The sequence below is a fragment of the Pleurodeles waltl genome, chromosome 3_1 (assembly GCF_031143425.1).
Source record: "Pleurodeles waltl isolate 20211129_DDA chromosome 3_1, aPleWal1.hap1.20221129, whole genome shotgun sequence".
Taxonomy (NCBI): Eukaryota; Metazoa; Chordata; class Amphibia; order Caudata; family Salamandridae; genus Pleurodeles; species Pleurodeles waltl.
The window spans coordinates 1097096812-1097120594 of NC_090440.1; positions in this window are offsets into that span (position 1 = coordinate 1097096812).

Sequence of the window (23783 nt, forward strand, 5' to 3'; positions counted from 1 at the left end):
ATCCCTGGTGCCTTGGGGGCGTTTCCTGACCATGGATCGCAGCCGCACCGCAATCCATAGCCAGGAAACTGTGCCAGGAAGGCATTGATGGAAAGGGGAGAGTCTCCCCTTTCCATCAATGCCTTCCTGGCATCTGGGGAGGCCATTTTGGGAGTCGGGAGTGGATGCTTACCTGCTCCTCCACTGATCCGGTGGGGAAAAATGTGATATCCCGCGCTGACATCACAGAGAGGCGGGAGGGGGGCAGGGGGGAGATGCAGAAGTTGTTTTGCGTCTCCCAGAAAGAAAAACAAAAATCCTCCAGTGCAAAGCACCAGAGGATTTTTTAACCCCCTTCCTGGTGTTTGCCACTGGTCGTGACCCGCACCAGGGAGGTAGTGTGGGAGTCGGCCAGTGGACGACACCCGCACTAAACAGGTTAAAAGACTGCGAGTACCCATGTCTAATTCCAATGTGTGAATACCATAAAATAGGAAATAGTTTGTTCAGCCACCGAGCTTGGATTGGAAGTGGTTAGTAAGTAACTATTGCAACAATGAGTGTTGATAAACTGATTGATTGTGATTGTGAATTTGTGAATGATGACTGATGTATGTTCTGGCTGACAGTGAGGGAGCGAGTTCAACAAAGTTATAAACTTGTTTCCCATGATCTGCACTGTTTGGGGGATGATGGATGATCATTCTTCACTGAAAGTGAAGTGCCTTTCAAAAGTAGTGAAATTTACTTGCAGAGTTTCCTTTTCTCTATAATACAGCTACTGTTTTTATCAATACATGGGGCTTCTCCTAGTCCTCTCCTGCACACACAAAACTTGGAAAGCTCCAGACTTCAGCTTACCTACCAAACAGGTTCAGATAGTCACAAAGTGACAGGCATTCTAAGTAGAATGGAGATGCAGCACCCAATTTGGCAATACAATATACTTTTCCTTTTAACAATCATCATTTTTAGAACTGGGTGGGTTACATTTAATCTTTCATATTTCAAAACTAGAAGGCATAACACTTAAAATATACTATCTAGGATCTCTTGGGGGCAAAAGGACTGTTTCCAATGAATTTACTAAACTGTGTCATACTTTCTTACTTATCCCTTTATTTCTTCCTACAACAGATTGATGATGGTGTGCTGTTCAGTGCCCCAATTAATATTGTTGTTCTTTCTTTTGTGTAGTGTTTGTCTTTGTCACACCATTCCCCAAATCCTCTTTCCCATCTATTGATTGAGCCCCTAACCCTCTTAACCCAGGCTGTGTGATTTATTGAGGTGTGACCTAATTTTACACCATAAATGAATCACACACTTGCTGGGGCGGATGTGATGAAAGCAACACCAACTCACTGCATGGCCTTCTACCTTCTATTACTTGAGCATTATTACACACTGGCCCCATCCACATATTCATCCATGCCTTGTGTGTGTGTTCCATAAATGTTTAAGCTGGTCCAAACACTCTTGAGTCTGAGTCCACTTATTACTCCATGATCTAATTTCCTAAGTTTAGTTTTATACTATAGATCCCGAGCATTGCTCAGAAGAAATTCACATTCCTATATTTTATTATCATATCAGGGCTTCTTTGCTGTGTGTCAATACTTTCATTGTGGTAGTCTGGTCTCAGTCTTCCTACAGTTATGATAAATGATGATGACTCACTATCTCTCTATTTTCTTTCATTAGAGTTCACAGTGCTGGATAACCCTTTGATTAATCCTGTAGTTGGAGTTTGCATAGGTGGGAGTGGCACTTTCTGTCAAGTTCTGTCTCCCCTGTTAGCATGCTAGCCTGCTACTACTACTATCTACCTACCACCCCTTAAGATGCCATCTTGGGAAAACCCTACAATAAGAAGAAGACTCCCTCGCTTCATCTATTCAGGAAGGAGAAGAACTATGGATTGAAGTGAAATTCTTTTGTTAGTATTTATCTCCTACTGAAGAAGTTGTTGTCTGTGTGTACTGGGCTTTTGAAGGCAAAATAGCCAAGGGCAATCATCCCCTAGTGGTCAATTATAGTTGCAGAGGGCAATAGAGCAAGGATCTAAGTAAATGACATATACTTTTTTAGAAGATTAAAAATAATAGGCTACACTAAAAAACAGGAGTGCAAACTAAAAGTCTAAAGTGCCAAAATAAAGATTTGAGATGCAAATGAAGTAAATAAATATCCCCTTTATTATTTACAAATATAAAACCCTCCCTCTCCACCCACAACAGTCCCACCCCTCTCCCTGAACAATACAACCTAGCCCCAAAAAGTCCAATGAAAAGTCTGAACTTGAAGTCCAGCCTAAATCCCACCCCACCCTCTCCACCCACAACAAGTCCCTCCCACCAAAACCAAAAAAACATAAAAAGAGCTTAAAAAAAGGCCCTGTCTATATGGGCCCGGAGCTGGTTGATGCTCTGCTCTATCCTGCCGAGCCGGATCTCCACCCGGTCCATCCACTGCAGGATCTGTCATTGAAATGCCCTGGTGGAGCGGGAAGGTGCAGCAGCAGGTGCAGTCAGGGACCCTGCCTGCTTGCATCAGCACTGACGATGTAATGGCTAGGAGTCTTGGAGCTGGTGTGCTGTTCTGCTGGGTCCAAGGAAGCTGTTTCGGCCACTTCCTCCTCCAGGATCACCAGGTGCTGGTACTTGGCCCGAATGTTCCACAGCCTCTGCTGCTGCACAAGAGCCGCTATCCCCTGCCTAGTTGGTGGTGGTCATTGGGCAGGAATAGCTACATCGAGAAAAAGAAGAATAACAAAAGACTAAGGGGGTCATTCCGGCCGGGGATGCGGGAGCACCGCCAACAGGCTGGCGGTGCCCCGCAGGGCATTCTGACCGCGGCGGTTTGGCCGCAGTCAGACCAGGAAAACCGGCGGTCTCCCGCCGGTTTTCCGCTGCCCTGGGAATCCCCCATGGCGGCGCAGCTTGCTGCGCCGCCATGGGGGATTCCGACCCCCTCACCGCCATCCTGTTCCTGGCGGCTCCGACCGCCAGGAACAGGATGGCGGTGAGGGGTGTCGTGGGGCCCCTGGGGGCCCCTGCAGTGCCCATGCCATGGGCACTGCAGGGGCCCCCATAAGAGGGCCCCACTTTGTATTTCAGTGTCTGCCTTGCAGACACTGAAATACGCGACGGGTGCCACTGCACCCGTCGTACCTACCCACTCCGCCGGCTCCATTCGGAGCCGGCTTCCTCGTGGGGAGGGGTTTCCCGCTGGGCTGGCGGGCGGCCTTCTGGCGGTCGCCCGCCAGCCCAGCGGGAAAGCCAGAATGGCCTCTGCGGTCTTTCGACCGCGGAGCGGCCATATGGCGGCTCCCTCCAGGCGGGCGGCTCCCGCCGCCCGCGGGGTCAGAATGACCCCCTAAATGTAAACAATAACCTGAACAAATACTTGTTCTAATGATAGATAGTGGAAGTCACAGAAGCACTACATTGTTGGTACCAGAGGGACGATGGAATTTGATGTGATTATTATTTATGATTAGGAAAGTCACAGGGCCAATATTTTATTTGTTTACCTACACGTGCCTCACATAAGAACCACTAACTGTCTGGTAGAAAAGAATTCAGGCAGAATAAAACCAGATTAAAAAAGCTGGTGATTTTCTTTTTTTATTTTGACTGCTTTTTAGTAACTAATTAGACACATTTAGTGGAAAAATAACAAATAATTACCTCTCATTATGATGTGTAAGGCATTATACATTATGGAGTGTAAGTTGCTGTGACAAATTATTGGACACATGCTAGCCAGCGCTTCAAGTACTTTGCTACTGTCTGTAGCTCAGGCAGCTGTAGCTGACAATTATCTATCTTTAATTCAAATGGTCCTGCTCTTCTCCACATGCCTTTCATTTAGTTTAGTTTCTACCCTGACTCCAAAGAGGCAACTGAATAAACAGATACATCACACGTCATTTATAAAATGCAGATATATTTGATCCTGTCTGCCATAAGTAGATGGGGGGGATGATGCACTGCACTGTAGAGAAAGGAATGGACTATAGATTATATGTGGCATGCTCATCACAGAGTATCCCCTATTCCAAACGTGAAATCAAATCGAGAACTTACTAGTCTCGCTTTACTCACTGATCTTGCCCACCATCACAAATTCTTTACAACAAATTGATTCGCTGGGCAGTAAGAGAAGTAAGGAAACTTGACTTACTCTACTGCAAAGTAAGGCAGATAGATTAGGCATGTAGGTAGAGCTTTCGCTATAGAAGAACAGAGGGGTGTCACAGATCTATCTATAAAAAAAGAGCTCCTTTCTTTATTCATCCAAGCAATTATTCACTTTTCCATTCATTCTTCCCTTATATACACCTATGAACACCACAAATTAAGCTTTATATTCTTTCTCCCGTCTTCCACCCAAATTCACAATCCTTTATCCATCCATTCAGTACCCACAATACCCACCTGTTCTTTCAATCATCCTTTCACGCATCCATCCATTTACCCAATACCAGTACTCACTCATGCATCCTTTTTCATCCACCCACACATCCTTTCCTTCACTCTTTTTACCCATCCTTTTTTTTAACCTTCCACTCCATTTCCATCAAGCCATCATTTTTAGCATACATTATGGGGGTCATTACGACCCTGGCGGCCGGTGGTAAGGTGGCGGTAACACCGCCAACAGGCTGGCGGTGTTCCGCCAGCAATTATGACCGTGGCGGAATTGCCACAGCCATACCGCCGGCCCCTCCAATATCCCGCCAGGATTCCGCCTGTCGGTCATAATCCCCAGGGCAGTGGTGCAAGCACTGCTGCCCTGGGGATTATGAGTCCCCGACCGCCAGCCTGTCCATGGCGGTAAACACCGCCATTGAAAGGCTGGCGGTAAGGGGACTTGGGGTGCCCCTGGGGGCCCCTGCACTGCCCATGCACTTGGCATGGGCAGTGCAGGGGCCCCCAGGCATAGCCCCGTCGCGCATTTCACTGCCCGCTGCACATCAGCATTGCCGCCGGCTCTATTACGAGCCGGCAGCAATGTTGATGTGACATTTCCGCTGGGCCAGCGGACAGTAACACTGTTACCGTCCGCTGGCCCAGCGGAAATGTCATAATGGGGAGCCAGGAATACCGCCGGCAATGGCGGTATTCTGTCTCCTGCGGCCTCGGCGGTCTTTGTGCAAGACCGCCGAGGTCGTAATGACCCCCTATGTGTTCTTTTGCTGAGTTGCAGATAGAAGAGGCCATAAGTAACCCAACCACTTCCGTCATTGTAATGCAGGGAGTTCAGGAATCCGATCACGAAAATGCCCTGGTAGCTAGTGAGTAAGAGTAATTGTCAATAAGCAAGCAATGTGACTTACCAGCACCCGTACCTGCAGCCACGTCTCCCCCTGCTCCATCTGCTCTTGCAGCCATCGCACTTGAGCCAACTCCTCCACTGGTGGTTGGTGTGGCAACAAAAAAAATATACATTTTATAGATGCCAGATGCCATTCTTAATTTTAATAATTTAAAAAATGCAACCACAATCGTTACAGATGGGTTAGCACTGCAGTATCTTCTGTCAAAAATATCACTCTGGGTATTTTGTTGGAATGTTAGAAAAGCCAGGTAGACAAGCCAACCAAAAGCTTTGGGCAAAAGAGGGGCATACAAACCAACCAAACGCTTTGTGCAATAGAGGGGCAGAGCTATAGCCTGTGATTGACAATGACTTAGAGTCATTTAAGAGCAACGAAGGGGTGAAATACAAAATGGTCAATGAAAGACTGAAAAAAAGATAATGCAGGTATGACAGGAATTAAACAAAAATTAGATGGGGGTTCAGAAAAAGGGAGGCAGTATAAAAAAAGTAAACAAGGCAAAATTAAAAGCAGTATAAAAGTGAGGTGAGGTAAACGTTAGGGAAATAATATTAATAATATTAAATAATAGGACTTGCTGGGATGAGCAGAGCTATCAGCATCGAAGCAGGTGATGGGTGCCTCCCTAGCTCCTGAAGAACCCGCCGGTACAGTACCCTTCTTCTTGCCCTTGGCTGCTGATGTAAGATTAGGAAAAAGATTTTTAAAAAATGAATGGTACTATTAATCTCCACAAAATTATTATTTAACAGGCAAATGCAATAACATTGTGCTTAAATCAGATTGCCTATGGCACTATACTAGTATGATCAACTATGGTGAGTTGACTATACTGCTAACATCCCCGTTCCATATTTCCTTCAGAAAAAATTGAAAATCTACATTTAGAAGTAATGCACTGCAATGAATGATCTTTCATGCTATTCTCATTTCTCAAGCCCCTAGATGGAGCAACTCAGCCTCTTTTTTTTGCAAAGCATGCATACGCACATCACTGTGAAATTGCATGGGGCTGTACGCGCTACATAAATTCACAGAGAACGCTAACTCAATGATATTACTAATTCACTATGGAGTTAGGAGGAAGACAGAGGAGTCTGCATTGCAATGGCTTCTTAAATAATCAGCCAAAGTGAGTGCCTACCTACGAGTATAAATATCAATGATGTAGCACCGAGCACCTGTCTAGCTCTAACTGGATCACATAATAAATAATAATCTTAACGTAAACTAAATTAAACTTACCTCTGAGTGGAAGCCGCATGCTATTTGGAAAAACAAGTTAGCATTGTAGAACACAAACACAATAAAAATATAATACACACCAAGCTCCGGGATCTCCATGCCTAGCCGGTTGAGCAGGTCCTGCTTGCGGTCGATAATATCCATCCAGCGGTTCACCTTAGACCAGCGCTGCCTGCACTATCGCAGGGGGTAACCACTCCCAGGCTTGCCACCTGCTGCCAGCGTGGAGCAGAGGTGGTGCAGAATATAAAAAACAAATGCTGCCACCTCCTCCTCGCTGAAGATTGGTCGAAGCTGCACTCCTTGTTGGGGGTGCAGCCCACAAGGCAGGTGGCTGCTGTTGCCCCGCTCCTCTGACATGGTGCTGGGTGGGCAGGGTAGGAGAAAAGAAAAAAGGGAAAAGGAACAAAATAAGGGAAAAATAAACAAAAATACAAAAAGTCACAAAATACACACACAAAAAATGCAAACAATGTAAAAATAATGAGACACAAAATGAAGCATCAATACCATAAATAAAAAATAGAGCTAGATGAAGTATGGGGTAGAGGATTACAAAGATTGAGGGTAGATTGAAGTAGAATTTCCAGCACCATAAACATGGTTCCGCTCATGTGAGATTTTGAACCCAAGCACATACTTCGTGTTGCGTTTGACATCAAATGTAACGCGAACAGGCACAATAGAGACCTCCACCTGATAGAGGAACTGCGCGTAGTGCTGCAGTGTTTTTTGCTACTTAGTGGAGTTCGGCATAGCTCAAATATGCGCGCTCTTCACAGGCCTACAAAACATAAATGGGATAGCTTTCAATTATGCATCCTCCAGCAAATGTAGAGAAATGTGTCATGTGGCTTCTAGTTGACAATTGTAGCCAAAAGCATGCTGATTCATATTTAAATCTTTCAATGCACACATTATCCCAGGGCTATATTTGACTGCACAGATCATGATTTAGACAATGCTTCTCAGTAGTGTGTGTATGCATGGCAGAACACACATCTGACCAAGAACTTTGTTGCATATATTGCAGGCATCCTTGCATCATGACTCTGAGGGAGGCTCAAATACAATACCCCTGAGGCTTCATTACAACAGCCATACCTCATGGAAGGCCAAGAAATAGAAGATCTAGGTATCCACAGGACAATGTACAAACACATGAACAGACACACATGTAGCCCTGTCATTTATTGTCTGTCATGGATCATTTCCATTTGGAAGATTTATTTTACCAATCACAAATACTGTTACAAACATCCAAACATAAATAGTCTTCTTTGTGATTGTGAGAAAACAGGGCTGATTGCAGAGCCCCCTTAACGTTTTGCCCCCATTTTTCACTTTTTGCTGGTGTTTTCCTGTCTCTGATGGTGCCCTAGGTACTGTGAACCAGTCCCAGGACCTGTGCTCTGTGTAAAATGAGTATGCAAACTAGGCTAATTATAATTGGCCATGTCAACCCACATATAAGTCCCTAATATATAGTAGGACATGTAGGTTTAGGGACCCCAGAATAGGTAGTGCACCCACAGATGCACTGCTGAGCTGTCCAGTGTCATTTTAAAGGTAGGCATGCCTTGCTGGCTGCTTTTAAACTAAGGTTATAGACACATTTGAGTTTGGAACTAAAAGTACTTCCAAAGTCTTAAACTACCTTATTTTTACATATGTCACCCCTATAGTGTGTCTTTTGTGACCCTAGGGTTGGGTGCCATGTAACTATAATCAGGGACCTTATAAAAGTATTTTTATAAGCCCAGGTAAGGTAAAATAGCCAAATTTGTTTTCCCTCACTGTAGTGAATTAACAAAGTCCCCTTAAGTGTCAGATACTTTTAGTTTGGTATCAAATTAATTGTTATAATAAATCCCAACTTTCAAATAACTAGTTCAGGTAAAGAGTTTTAAACTCTACCTCAAATGTTGCCAACTTCAGTTTTGTAGTGCCCTTCTCTGATTGTCAAGCCTCTGGCAGCATGGCCAGGCTGCCTTGTTAAGGTTGGAAGTGGCCTGGGCTGAACACAAATGATGTGCCTAGGGGAGAAGATTTGCCTCAGCAGATGGGGAAGCAGCAAGGGGGAGGGCTGCCAAACTGGTCTTCAAATGCAGGGAAGGACACTTAGAGCATCCCAGCACCTCCCTCACATCCTGCAACCCCATACAATTAGGTGCCCTCTTGATTAGAATAGGAGAGGGCAGGAGAGGGGTGTATTTAAGATTTTTAGCCACACCAGCCCGATGTAACCTCCAAAAACCAGTTTCAGCCATGATGGATTTTTGAAGAATGTTGCTCCCTGGGATTGATTTTCGCCACACTTCCCAGGAAGTGGTCATCACAGGGGGAAGGACCCTGCATCTGATTGGAGAACCAGGACCACCCTGTTTTTCACCCAGGAGCACAGATAAATATGGCAGAGCTGCACCTACACCTCAGATCCCTACCAGATCCCTACAAGGAAGAACATCAGAAGAAGAAGGACTGTCCTGCTTGACCCCTGACCTGGACACTGCATTCTGAAAGACTGCACTATCTTCATACTTGGGCTTTACTACAAGAAATACTTTGCCTGGCTTCAACTGGTTCAAAGAGGGTCTCCTTGTTTACTATGGGTGAAAAATAGCTAACCAGAGTCCCCTCCATCAAATCCTGAAGAAACTGACCAGCTGACCACTGACCAGTGGCCATTTTGGAGTTTGAGCAAGGTGCATTCTGGGAGTTGTAGTCCGCACCCTCAAGGAGCAACTCAGAGCTTCCTGAACCTTGGGGTGAGCTGTGGACTCCTAAAGGACCTTCAAAGACCTTCTGTAAGAAGATCCAGAAGTTTGGAGAAGACTGGTGAACTTTTTGGAAAAAGCTCCATAGAGGGAGTGACCTGCTGCGGTGAGCCTAGGCGGCTTGCCTCAACTACGACCCGGCCTGACTTGCAGGTTCGTCCAAATGAAGAAAATCTCCAAAAAAGTGGCTAAGTCCAAAAGTAGAAAGTTGATCGAGACCTTCCGTGCAGTGTATCTCAAGAGGGCTCCAGGGACATTGGATCAAGATTCAGGTTTGGCCCGGTCGAAGGATTTTCATCTCGAAAAATTGTCTATGTCCGAACATAGAAATCTTCTCCTGCGACGCATATCAGAGGAAGGGCTCCAGGGATGTCGGGTCGGACTGGGGACTTTGTCCCGCTAAAGAACATCTTCAAGAAGATGACTAAGGGGGTCATTACAACCCCAGCGGTCGGTGGAAATGTGGAGGTAGTACTGCCAACAGGCTGGCGGTGCATACCGCCACATTATGACATTGGCGGGTTGGCTGAAGCGGTCTACTAGTGTGGCGCTGCTGGTGGTTGCAGCACCACATTAACACCGTCCGCCAGCATGGCCACAGCCAGATTTCCACCCTTCTTGTCCCAGAATTCCAGCTGTGGTCATATTATGGCGGACGGATGTTCTCCGCGGCGACAGTATTTTGGTGGCCGTCGCCGCAGCGATAGGTGGTACTTACTGCCAAAGTCATAATGGGGGCCTAATTCTTTAAAATTTCATATCATCAATTTCCCTTATCCGATTTTATTCATTTGGGGGTTATTTCAGAGATAAGAATATACTCTATTTTTGGTAATTGATGTTGGATTTTTATTGTGTTTTGTGTTTTACCTATTTACTGTTTTGTAAATGCTTTACAAACTTGTCTCCTAAGTTAAGCCTTGTTGCCCGTTGCCAAGCTACCAAGGGTTGAGCTGGGTAATTTATTGAGACCTAACAGGACCTAAGTGGAGGTTAGTGGCCTATTGCTAAGTGTGGGTACTTACCTGCCCTTACCAATAATCCACTTTCCAACAGTGATGTCTACCCTGCTGACATTCACATATTTTTTATTCAAATATGCAGTTTGTCTAGCATACCGCTTCAGGGACTGGTAGTTTGCAAACAAATGAGATGTAACACAGCACGTATGTTTGCTCACCCTTATGATTAGTCAAATATATATGTTTAGCTGGAAAGATCTGAAGTATGCAGCATTTCTGGGCTTGGTATAGTGCATATTATTGGAACATATGGGACATTTTCACAGAACATGTGGCTCTGATTTCATCATAACTACCTGTACAATAGTGTCTGTGTTAACATATTGCACATCATCTGATTATTCACAATTAATCTGTCGGCAGGTTTGTTGTGTTTCACACAGTGACAGCAAATTGATAGTAGGTGATCATTACCTCCCAAAACACATCACAATGTTACATGTAACTTAGATCACACAGTGACCTAACAATTCAACATGCATTTACTCATGGCACATACACGTAGCATTGGGGTAATTGAATGAGTTCACCACTCCCTGGAGGAATGCTGTATGTCCCCCCCTAGAAAACATGATTTGGAACTAAGCATTGTGAACAGTGCTTTAATTCGTGCTTAGAGGTGCATCTTACAAATTATGCTATCCCATTATTTCATATTTTATATTTACATAACAGCTTAGAGAAAAATATCTCATTATATCAAAATCATTGATCGCAGCTAGTCAACATGCAGGCCTGAACTGGCTGGAGGATACAGTTCAGATGTATCCATCATCACATGCCTCAAGCATGCCTCAGGCATGTGATGTATTTAGTTATGCTGGGCAGCATCATGTCAGACTACATTAAACCATGACACCTAGCTGAACTGCTCCGTGCCAAAGTAAAAGGGCAGGAATTTTCCACATGGAAAGCATACGGAGCATTCCTTTCCTTTCCCTATGCACTGGTACCATTTCAGCAGCCTAGCGCCAACGCAGGCATCCTTGCACTATGGTGCAAAGGAGTCTGTGTTGCATGCAGGATTGTTTTTGTGCAGGAAGGGGCATCTTCCTGCACAAAAACAATCATGGGAGGCATTTTCCTCTTTCCATGTGTGCTGTAGAATGCAGCACACATGGAAAGAGGAAAAGGAAAAAACAAGGAGATATAAAGATAAATCTCCTCGTAGAGCATCTCCAGGTGTACATGGCCTTGTAAATTTAGTGATGCATAGCAATCCATGGGTGTTGCAGGGGTTCACCCACCACAATGGCCAGAGAAGGCCCCCCTGACGCAGAGAAATCCAACAAAAAAAATTGTGCTGCCTTGCCTTCTTCCATATCTACGAGGCCATTCTAAACCATGAAAGCTCATGTGGCGTGGACCCATAGATATACTTGAGAGGTTTGCGCAAGTGCTGCATCACTAAAAGCAATGCCACACCCCGACAAGGCTTTCATAATTATACCCCAAAGTTCACTTACTTTCATTCTGTCATTAATATCCTCACATTTTGATATAGTTCTTGGACCTTGCAATCAGTAAAATACATTGAAAAATTATGTAAGTCCATGTTTCTATTTTGCATTCATTAAATAGCTACATTACAAACATCAGAAAAACAAACATACATACCAACAGTTCTGCCAATCTCCAGTCCAAGGAGGTCAGTTAGATTGTCTTCCTGTGCCACCACGTCAGGTCACCTATGCTTCATCTACCTGGCTTTCTAATCAACCTTGAAGGTCTTCTGTTGGTGCTAGTGAATATTCTCCCACCAATCTTTTTTATCTTTCTCAGGGTATCCTTGGCTCACCCTGCCCCCCAGTAGCAACCATCCTAAGAAGGTAGTGCATCACTAACCAGATGCATCCTCCCAACTCTGGCTCAGTAAAGTTTTTACCCCTCCCCAACATGTCTCTATCCCTAACCACTAACAATATACAAAAAAACTTAACACCCTAACTACTGTAACTACCCCTACAAGACAATGCCCCAAAAAGACACACTGCCAACAAAAGAGTGACCATAACTATACAAAAGAACAAAAAGGTTCCACAAAGACACAGTTTAGATAGAGTACACACAGACAAGACCAAACACCCACAAATCTCAGACCCACTCTCAAACACCACCAGCACCCAGCACAGACTAACATAGAGTAAGAGAAAGTGAAAATAATGTCACACTTCCCAGTATGTAGCCTGCCCCATCTATTGCATCATTTCCAGGCTGAGTTGCCACACGTTTTCGGCAATTGCATTATTTCTTCTGATGCATCAGTACTGAACTTGCTAATGTATGATGAAAACACAGTGCATTGTCTCCTAGGCTGCTTTATACACGCATTGGCCTTGATACAAGGATTACAACCTGCCCAACTGGTGCACTGCACCATGCAACGGTGATTTTGTGTGGTTTCTGACCCGTGCTGCTGGCCTAATTTGTGTGATCTACTGTAGATGACAGTGAAAAACAAGACATCACCGCTTGTACACACTGTATGCATTATGGAGAATATTGGTGCTGCACTGTGTGGCTACGTTCCTTCTATACCCCTCTGTTTACTATCTCAAGACATTAGGGGAGCACTACTGTGATCCACATGTGTCTGACATAACCCAACATCATGACGTGTAGCACACACACTCATTCAGCTCACACTGTTTAAATCTATACTCCCTTTGAGCTGTGCTTGAGTGTCAAAAGGTAAATGCACATTTCCAGCACACACACTCTCAGAATGTGCACACTTTTCCACATTGCTAGATTTCTGTTATGTGTGTCTTGCACAGGTGCATATGTTCTACATATGATGTTACCAAGCACACATCATTACATGGACTTGATGTTTGAGCATTAGTGAGTGTGCACACTACAACCCAACATTCAACTAGGTGTGTGAGCCTTTTGGCCTCACTGCCATGAACCAGGGACACACTTGGTCAGGTACACTCTGATGTGCAATGTACATCAGTATACCAATCACATATGGTCTCTGTCTCCCTCCTGTCATAAGCAGTTTCAGCACATCTAGTTTGGGGGCCAGGGTTTGTGTGGCCACCTGGTCCAATAAGACAGCATTCCCTGACACAGGCCCATGTAATAGCATGCACTCAATGCCATTTCCCCATTAGGATATTACAAGATTAGCAATCACCTCAACTTTGCACTTGTTCACTCATGGCATGGGTACACTAATCTAGCCATGTAGAGGTAAGGTTTAATCCTATTTCTTCCATCAAACCATTTTCAATGAATGTGTGTGTGTGTTACCATGTATTTTTGACATACTTTTCACATGGATATATCAAACTCTCGACATATCTGTATTCTTCTGGTGCTCCATTACCATACCTCTCTGGGCAATTACTCACAATGCAAATTCATCTGTTCATATTGTTGTGTTTCAGGACTTTGACTCTTAGCACATGACTGTGCAAGGCCTGTGAGTTGTGTTTGCAGACAACTGTGGCCTGAGGTGGTAGATATGACAATCTGGCAAGGAATTGAGTCACATGTGTAGTGTTTTTAGGTTCCCCAGACATGAATATATATGCATTGTGGATACAACTCAATTATATCTTGTACACCTCATGCTTGTCCTTTGTCCATTAAAGCTGTCACTCATGATCTGTGAAGGTATGTTCTATAACAATAGCCCCAGCAAAGTGTGGGGTAGTAGGAACAGGGGGTAAGACTGGGTTAGTCTTTAACCAGTGCCCGGTTACATTAGGTTGCTTTATAGGGGGTGCTGTGTTGACCTACAGGAGTAGCGGGGGATTTTCCTTTACGGACTAGGTGGTCTCACACACATAATAGTGTCTTGCTTCATCATATGACCACCTAGCCCCACCTAAGTAAGATGATACTACTCAGGAGGACTCGACCTCTGGTTAAAAGAACCAGAGAGAGTGCTGAAATTAAATTGGCTGGATAGTTACAGTGATCCAGAGGGGGTGAATAATAAAATTACCTAACATGTCACCGGTGGCTCTTGTTAGTTTTAATGGTGGTGCATGTTGGTAAGACTAAAACTAAGGGGGAAGGCTCGTTAGAGAATGATGTCTCTTGGAGTCTAAAAGGGGATGGACAAGACCAACATGTTTCTGCCCTCACTAACTGCTGGTAGGTCAGGGGCATTCGTCAGGGTCGGAGCACGTGTAATAAGTACGGTGCTCAAAGTGAAAAGTGTGTGGCCTACCTGAACAGGTAGTTCACGTTGAGGTAGGCCTATAGTAGATGATAAATAAATCACAATTAATTCAGAGTGACAGAGAGGTGGCAAACCACAGCACACGACACAGCAATCAGTGAAAAAATGAAAAAATGCACTCACACATGCATGCAATTGTGACTTACCCCGGAACTGGGGGCGTATTGCCTCTGGTCTGGCTAGAACTGGGGGGGGGTTTCCCTTGTAGTCACACTCTGAGGAGATTAAGGGTTTAGCAAGGGGGGACAAGGAGAAGGAAGGGGACTAAGGACGCATAGTGCGCTTACAGAAAGGAGGAAGCTGCGCAGGGTGCGATACAGACAGGGGGAGGCCAATAGGGCAGGTTAGTGAGGAAAGGAAGGGGCAAGAGGTGAAAAGGTAAAAATAAAGAAAGAGAGAGAAGGAATGCCACAGTGAAAAAAAGAAGAAAGAAGAAAAAGAAAAAGAAAGAAAGCAGAAGAACTAAAGATAGAAAAGGCCAGGCTGAAAGAAAATTAAAGGTTACCAGAAGAATGACCGGTAGCAATGAAAGAAAAAGGAGATTTCTAGGGCCAGAAAAGCCCACACTTACCACGCCAAAGGGAATACCATGGGGAGTACCTACGTGCCAGAGCCAGGCCGCTCTGGTACTGTCTGAACGGCTTGCCAGGTCTTTATGAGGAGCTACAGCCAATCGATGTGGAGCTGCAGAGGCCAGGGGCAGTGACCGGTAATTACACTCAGGTGTGCTGCGCGTCAAGAAAAAGGAACACCCAGTACGTCGGGAAAAGCCGCGCCCCCTCGGGGGCTGTGCTAAGTTCGGAGCCTCCAGGGCCCGATAGGTCTAGATAGAGCGCAACGCCCCGCGGGGGCACCCGGGTCCGGGGCCCCGCGGGGAGCGTCGCGTTTGGTGACGGTGCGGGGAGGCAGGACGCCTCGTCCGAGGCGCGGCTAGCGCGCACGGACGGGCGTCCTGCAGTGACGCCTCGCGTATTACGCGGCGCGTCACTAAACCCGTGGGACTCTGGGGATGTGAGTCCCATGGGGAAGGCCTGGTCGTCCGGAAAGGGCGACCAGGGAAAAGGAAAAAGGACGGGAAGGGGGAAGTGGGGGAGGTGAAAGAAAGGAAGGGGGGGCAAAACAAGAAAAGAGAGGAGGGGAGAGAAAGGGGAGATGAAAGAAAGACTGGCAAGAAGGGATTCTGGGCGGGGAACAGCGCTGGGGCTCAATAGAAAGACGGGGTAAGGGAGTGGACGAAGTAGGGGACAGAGAGAAAAGAAGATGGAGGGATGAGCAGGAAACAGAAGAGAAAGAAAAAAAGAGAAAAAAACAGGAAAGGCCAATGTAAGAGCCAATTAGAAAAAAGAACTGAGAAAAGGAGAAGGAAGACACAAGTAGAGAGCAAAAGGTGGGGGGGGAAAGAGAATATGGGGGGGGGGGAAAGCCTGGGAAGAAAAAGAGGGAAAGAGAGACCGAAGGAGATGAGGTGAATGGAAAAAGGAAAATAGAAAGGAGGGGGGGTTTGTTAAGCAGAGAAGGGGAGAAGAGGTTACAAATAGAAAAGGCAAGAAGGATAAAACGAGGGGGGGGGAAAGAAAAAAGAGGGGGGGGGAGGAAAAGAAAGGAGGGCAGAAACAGGGGCGGGGAGTAGGGGGAATCCAGCAGATGTTTTAGAAAATAGAGAAGAAAGAGAAAGAGGGGGGGGGAGAAAAAAGAAGAGGGAGGGTATGAGAGGGAAGGAGCGACAATGGCTTGTCTACTAGGGGTCGGGGGAACTATTCTAGTAGGTCAGGTAAGGTTATGATACACAAGTATGAAAAATAGTACGTCCCGCAAGGGGGATTGTTAGGGCTCGTGGAATGTCAGTAAAGTTATCTAATACCGGTTATGATCATAGGTGGGTTGTCATAGAAAAGAGATCTCATGTTGGTATTTTTAGTCATCAGCCTAGAGCTGACCATTGAATATTGTCATTCAGTCCTAAGGTGTCCGTTCGCAGCCTCCAAATCCATCTCTGTTCATACAGTAGGAGCTTGTGTTTGGCATTGATTGCTGTGGATTTAAGTTGATCCAGTACCACCCACTGCATATCATCAGGATGGTGATTGCTGGAGATATAGTGCTCTGTGAGTCTTGTGGCATCTCTTTTGCACCGGATGGTGCTCCTATGCTCGCAGATGCGTGTGCCCACTCTTCGTGTCGTCATCCCAATGTATTTCTTGTCACAAGGGCATGTGATCATATACACCACATTTTTACTGTTGCAGATAGTTAGTTGCCTAAGCTCCCAGGGATAAACCCCACCACAAGCAGACAGAAAACCCTCTGGGACCTTCCCCCTCCCAAAGGACATTACCCTTGCGGCAATTGCAGTGTTTGCGCCTTTACTAAAAAAACCCTCACACTTGACTTGGGATTACAAACACCCTGGGAGCTGAGGCAACTAACGAACTGCAACAGTAAAAATGTGGTGTATATGATCACATGCCCTTGTGACAAGAAATACATTGGGATGACGACACGAAGAGTGGGCACACGCATCTGCGAGCATAGGAGCACCATCCGGTGCAAAAGAGATGCCACAAGACTCACAGTGCACTATATCTCCAGCAATCACCATCCTGATGATATGCAGTGGGTGGTACTGGATCAACTTAAATCCACAGCAATCAATGCCAAACACAAGCTCTTACTGTATGAACAGAGATGGATTTGGAGGCTGCGAACGGACACCTTAGGACTGAATGACAATATTCAATGGTCAGCTCTAGGCTGATGACTAAAAATACCAACATGAGATCTCTTTTCTATGACAACCCACCTATGATCATAACTGGTATTAGATAACTTTACTGACATTCCACGAGCCCTAACAATCCCCATTGCGGGACGTACTATTTTTCATACTTGTGTATCATAACCTTACCTGACCTACTAGAATAGTTCCCCCGACCCCTAGTAGACAAGCCATTGTCGCTCCTTCCCTCTCATACCCTCCCTCTTCTTTTTTCTCCCCCCCCTCTTTTTCTTTCTTCTCTATTTTCTAAACATCTGCTGGATTCCCCCTACTCCCCGCCCCTGTTTCTGCCCTCCTTTCCTTTCCTTTCCCCCCCCTTTTTTCTTTCCCCCCCCCTCGTTTTATCCTTCTTGCCTTTTCTATTTGTAACCTCTTCTCCCCTTCTCTGCTTAACAAACCCCCACTCCTTTCTATTTTCCTTTTTCCATTCACCTCATCTCCTTCGGTCTCTCTTTCCCTCTTTTTCTTCCCAGGCTTTTTCCCCCCCCCCCCCATATTCTCTTTCCCCCCCCACCTTTTGCTCTCTACTTGTGTCTTCCTTCTCCTTTTCTCAGTTCTTTTTTCTAATTGGCTCTTACATTGGCCTTTCCTGTTTTTTTCTCTTTTTTTCTTTCTCTTCTGTTTCCTGCTCGTCCCTCCATCTTCTTTTCCCTCTGTCCCCTACTTCATCCACTCCCTTACCCCGTCTTTCTATTGAGCCCCAGCGCTGTTCCCCGCCCAGAGTCCCTTCTTGCCAGTCTTTCTTTCATCTCCCCTTTCTCTCCCCTCCTCTCTTTTCTTGTTTTGCCCCCCCTTCCTTTCTTCCCCCCCCCTTTCCCCCCTCCCGTCCTTTTTCCTTTTCCCTGGTCGCCCTTTCCGGACGACCAGGCCTTCCCCATGGGACTCACATCCCCAGAGTCCCACGGGTTCAGTGACGCGCCGCGTAATACGCGACGCGTTACTGCAGGACGCCCGCCCGTGCGCGCTAGCCGTGCCTCGGACGAGGCATCCTGCCTCCCTGCACCGTCACCAAATGCGACGCTCCCAGCGGGGCCCCGGACCCGGGTGCCCCCGCGGGGCGTTGCGCTCTATCTAGACCTATCGGGCCCTGGAGGCTCCGAACTTAGCACAGCCCCCGAGGGGGCGCGGCTTTTCCCGACGTACTGGGTGTTCCTTTTTCTTGACGCGCAGCACACCTGAGTGTAATTACCGGGCACCGCCCCTGGCCTCTGCAGCTCCACATCGATTGGCAGTAGCTCCTCATAAAGACCTGGCAAGCCGTTCAGACAGTACCAGAGCGGCCTGGCTCCGGCACGTAGGTACCCCCCATGGTATTCCCTTTGGCGTGGTAAGTGTGGGCTTTTCTGGCCCTAGAAATCTCCTTTTTCTTTCATTGCTACCGGTCATTCTTCTGGTAACCTTTAATTTTCTTTCAGCCTGGCCTTTTCTATCTTTAGTTCTTCTGCTTTCTTTCTTTTTCTTTTTCTTCTTTCTTCTTTTTTTTCACTGTGGCATTCCTTCTCTCTCTTTCTTTATTTTTACCTTTTCACCTCTTGCCCCTTCCTTTCCTCACTAACCTGCCCTATTGGCCTCCCCCTGTCTGTAGCGCACCCTGCGCAGCTTCCTCCTTTCTGTAAGCGCACTATGCGTCCTTAGTCCCCTTCCTTCTCCTTGTCCCCCCTTGCTAAACCCTTAATCTCCTCAGAGTGTGACTACAAGGGAAACCCCCCCCCCCGGTTCTAGCCAGACCAGAGGCAATACGCCCCCAGTTCCGGGGTAAGTCACAATTGCATGCATGTGTGAGTGCATTTTTTCATTTTTTCACTGATTGCTGTGTCGTGTGCTGTGGTTTGCCACCTCTCTGTCACTCTGAATTAATTGTGATTTATTTATCATCTACTATAGGCCTACCTCACCGTGAACTACCTGTTCAGGTAGGCCACACACTTTTCACTTTGAGCACCGTACTTATTACAAGTGCTCCGACCCTGACGAATGCCCCTGACCTACCAGCACTTAGTGAGGGCAGAAACATGTTGGTCTTGTCCATCCCCTTTTAGACTCCAAGAGACATCATTCTCTAACAAGCCTTCTCCCTTAGTTTTAGTCTTACCAACATGCACCACCATTAAAACTAACAAGAGCCACCGGTGACATGTTAGGTAATTTTATTATTCACCCCCTCTGGATCACTGTAACTATCCAGTCAATTTAATTTCAGCACTCCCTCTGGTTCTTTTAACCAGAGGTCGAGTCCGCCTGAGTAGTATCATCTTACTTAGGTGGGGCTAGGTGGTCATATGATGAAGCAAGACATTATTATGTGTGTGAGACCACCTAGTCCGTAAAGGAAAATCCCCCGCTACTCCTGTAGGTCAACACAGCACCCCCTATAAAGCAACCTAATGTAACCGGGCACTGGTTAAAGACTAACCCAGTCTTACCCCCTGTTCCTACTACCCCACACCTTTTGTGATTATATAGTTTCTCTTGGGAGGCGGTGTGGGTTAGCCTTGCTTCCCTTGCTCTCTTTCTGTGTATTTGTAGTTAGCGCAGCAGCCAGCTGTGAGAGTCTTGTTTTTTAAACCCTGTGACAGACGCACAGGTTAATTAGGAACCTCTGCCATACTCTTCCGGGTATGGCTGAAGGGCTTGCCTTCAGCGAGGAGAAGCTCCAGGCTATCCTCGCAGCACCCTCACTTTTAGGAGATTCTTCACTTTCCAAGACAATAGCCCAATTAGGGGACTGGGACACTTTGATTGAATTAAAAAGGACACAAGTTAAAACCATACTACATGGGGCTGTCCTCACTGAATATCTGAGGAAAAACGCAGCACCAAATGGGCTGATCATCACTACTGAACCGCGTATTTTCCTAGAAGATAAAGAATTTAGAAAAGACTGGTCACTAATAGCCTGGAAGTGCACACGTGATTGGTTAATCCTAATCATTAAAACAGCCACCAGACTATCAGATGCCCTAGTGATTCAAATCAAAGCGGCAGAAAGTAACATAAAAACTGGACTTACAGCCGCGGCATTTAAAAAGAAACTAGAAGAAACGAATAAGACAATCGGTGAGTTCAAAGACTACTTGACTCACCGTAAAATTGCCAAATTCAGAAAGATCTGGACAGGTTCTCCCTAGAGAGAGTACATCCCTACTCCAGGGAAGATGTTGTAGCCCAACCCTCTTTGCCTTCCGATACCTCCTCTGGGGGTTACTCCAGTTCAGACTCCGACTCTAACCGGACACAACCAACAAGGCCAAGGCGGGGTAGGAGGGGGAATACTCGGAATAACTGGCCTACGCCATTCACAGGCCCACCCCCCCCGTTGATCAACATACCTCCCTGGGCGTGGCCCTCCCCTTATGGGCCACCCAACCAATTCCAAGCCCCACTGTATCCCCAGGCACAAACGACGTGGTCTTATCCCAATGTTCCTTTTTTTGGGAGAGGCCCCGGAGGGGGAAGGGGCAGGAAAAAGGGAGTCAGTTGGAACCTAAAGGAGGGACCAACAGACGACGAATCCCCCAGCACCAGCAGAACGTAACTAAGGGGTCCACTACAGTTGTTAACTTAAGCTCACGAGTGCTAAATATTAACGAGCTCCAAGCCTTAGAGAAAGGTCTGGGTTTCGTCCCCACCCCAAAACTTGACGTTTTTAAACTAAGGATAGAACTAGCAGAGTTCTTTCGGAAGATCAGGCTTAGAACCTTCTTTCTCCAAAACCCCGAACCCAACCCGGAATGTGAAAAAAACACTGGGCTACGTCCCAAATCCAAATTTACTCCCACCTCCCACCTCATGCCACCCGAAGTCTTGGCTTTTGAAAAATCGGTGAGCAGGAGGATTGACGATCTACAGAAGACTCAGAGGGAGTCTTTCCATAACATCAGCACCGAAGAACTCTCAGCCCTCCACGACCTTAGTAACGACTCTTCCATCACTATCAAACCAGCCGACAAGGGCGGGGCTATAGTAATAATGCCCACAGTGATGCACAATTCTGAATGCCTACGCCTACTAAACAATGACCATCACTACAAGAGACTATCAAGGGACCCAACAGAAGAGGTCAGGGAAGAGATCACTTTCCTTGTAGACAAGGGCATGAGTAACGGTTGGATCACCAAACATGAGGCCTACTTCCTCACTCAACCTGATCCAAAAACTCCGTACTTCTATATTCTGCCCAAAATCCACAAGGACAAGCATCCACCCCCGGGGAGACCAATTGTTTCCGGGATTGGTTCTTTGCTGGAACCTCTGTCGCAATTCTGCGACTGGTTTCTTCAACCATTCGTGAAACAAATTCCCACGTACCTGAAAGACACAACAGACGTGCTCTCCCTTTTAAACACCTTAGAATTTGACAAAGATAGCGAACATCTCATGACATTGGATGTGGAGTCGCTATACACTAATATTCCACAAGAAGCAACTCTAGAAGTGGTCAGCGATCTACTAAATAAGGGCACCTGGAATTACATCACCCCTCCAGAATTCATCCTGGATCTAGCCCATTTGGCTCTTACCAGAAATTTCTTTGAGTTCGATAAGAACTTCTTTTTACAGATTCAGGGCACCTCAATGGGGAGCACCTTTGCACCCACCCTGGCATGCCTATACGTGGATCACTTCGAGAAAGCAATGGTACTTACTGAAGAAAACCCATACATCAACCATATCAGGTTATGGAAAAGATATATCGATGACATCCTGATTATCTGGAGAGGTACAAGGGAAGAAGCAACCATCTTCATCACGTGGCTAAACACCCTAAATCCCTTTCTAAGATTCACAGCCACAGTAGGCAATCCAGCAGTCTCCTTTCTCGACCTACTAATAACTGAAAGAAATGGCTCCCTTATAACAGAAGTGTATTACAAGCCCACTGATGGGAACACTCTCCTCCAGTTTCAGAGCTTTCACCCACGTTCCCTCAGGGAAAACCTCCCAGTGGGGCAATACCTCCGCCTCAGACGGGACTGTACCGAACTAACGGACTACAAAAAGCATGCTCAGCTACTTAGTGGCAAACTTCGAACAAGAGGATACCCGGATCACCTATTGAGGAGAACAGATAAACGGGCCCGTGTGAGCCCCAGAGAGACTCTACTGCATCCAAGCAGTCGAAGCAGTAAGGGGATCCCCTTAATCTGTGTGACCACATTCAACCCAGCGTCCAACATGATCAAAAAGATAATAAATGAAGACTGGAAAATCCTCACCTCTGGTGGTCTCCCTTTCGAGATCCCCATGAATGCCTACAGAAAGGCAAAAAGCATCCGGGATATGATCGTGCATACCCGCCCTCGGATAAACCCCACCACAAGCAGACAGAAGACCCTCTGGGACCTTCCCCCTCCAAAAGGACATTACCCTTGCGGCAATTGCAGTGTTTGCGCCTTTACTAAAAAAAAACTCACACTTGACTTGGGATTACAAACACCCTGGGAGCTGAGGCAACTAACGAACTGCAACAGTAAAAATGTGGTGTATATGATCACATGCCCTTGTGACAAGAAATACATTGGGATGACGACACGAAGAGTGGGCACACGCATCTGCGAGCATAGGAGCACCATCCGGTGCAAAAGAGATGCCACAAGACTCACAGAGCACTATATCTCCAGCAATCACCATCCTGATGATATGCAGTGGGTGGTACTGGATCAACTTAAATCCACAGCAATCAATGCCAAACACAAGCTCCTACTGTATGAACAGAGATGGATTTGGAGGCTGCGAACGGACACCTTAGGACTGAATGACAATATTCAATGGTCAGCTCTAGGCTGATGACTAAAAATACCAACATGAGATCTCTTTTCTATGACAACCCACCTATGATCATAACCGGTATTAGATAACTTTACTGACATTCCACGAGCCCTAACAATCCCCATTGCGGGACGTACTATTTTTCATACTTGTGTATCATAACCTTACCTGACCTACTAGAATAGTTCCGCCGACCCCTAGTAGACAAGCCATTGTCGCTCCTTCCCTCTCATACCCTCCCTCTTCTTTTTTCTCCCCCCCTCTTTTTCTTTCTTCTCTATTTTCTGAACATCTGCTGGATTCCCCCTACTCCTCGCCCCTGTTTCTGCCCTCCTTTCTTTTCCTTTCCCCCCCCTTTTTTCTTTCCCCCCCCTCATTTTATCCTTCTTGCCTTTTCTATTTGTAACCTCTTCTCCCCTTCTCTGCTTAACAAACCCCCCCTCCTTTCTATTTTCCTTTTTCCATTCACCTCATCTCCTTCGGTCTCTCTTTCCCTCTTTTTCTTCCCAGGCTTTCCCCCCCCCCCCCCATATTCTCTTCCCCCCCCCACCTTTTGCTCTCTACTTGTGTCTTCCTTCTCCTTTTCTCAGTTCTTTTTTCTAATTGGCTCTTACATTGGCCTTTCCTGTTTTTTACTCTTTTTTTCTTTCTCTTCTGTTTCCTGGTCGTC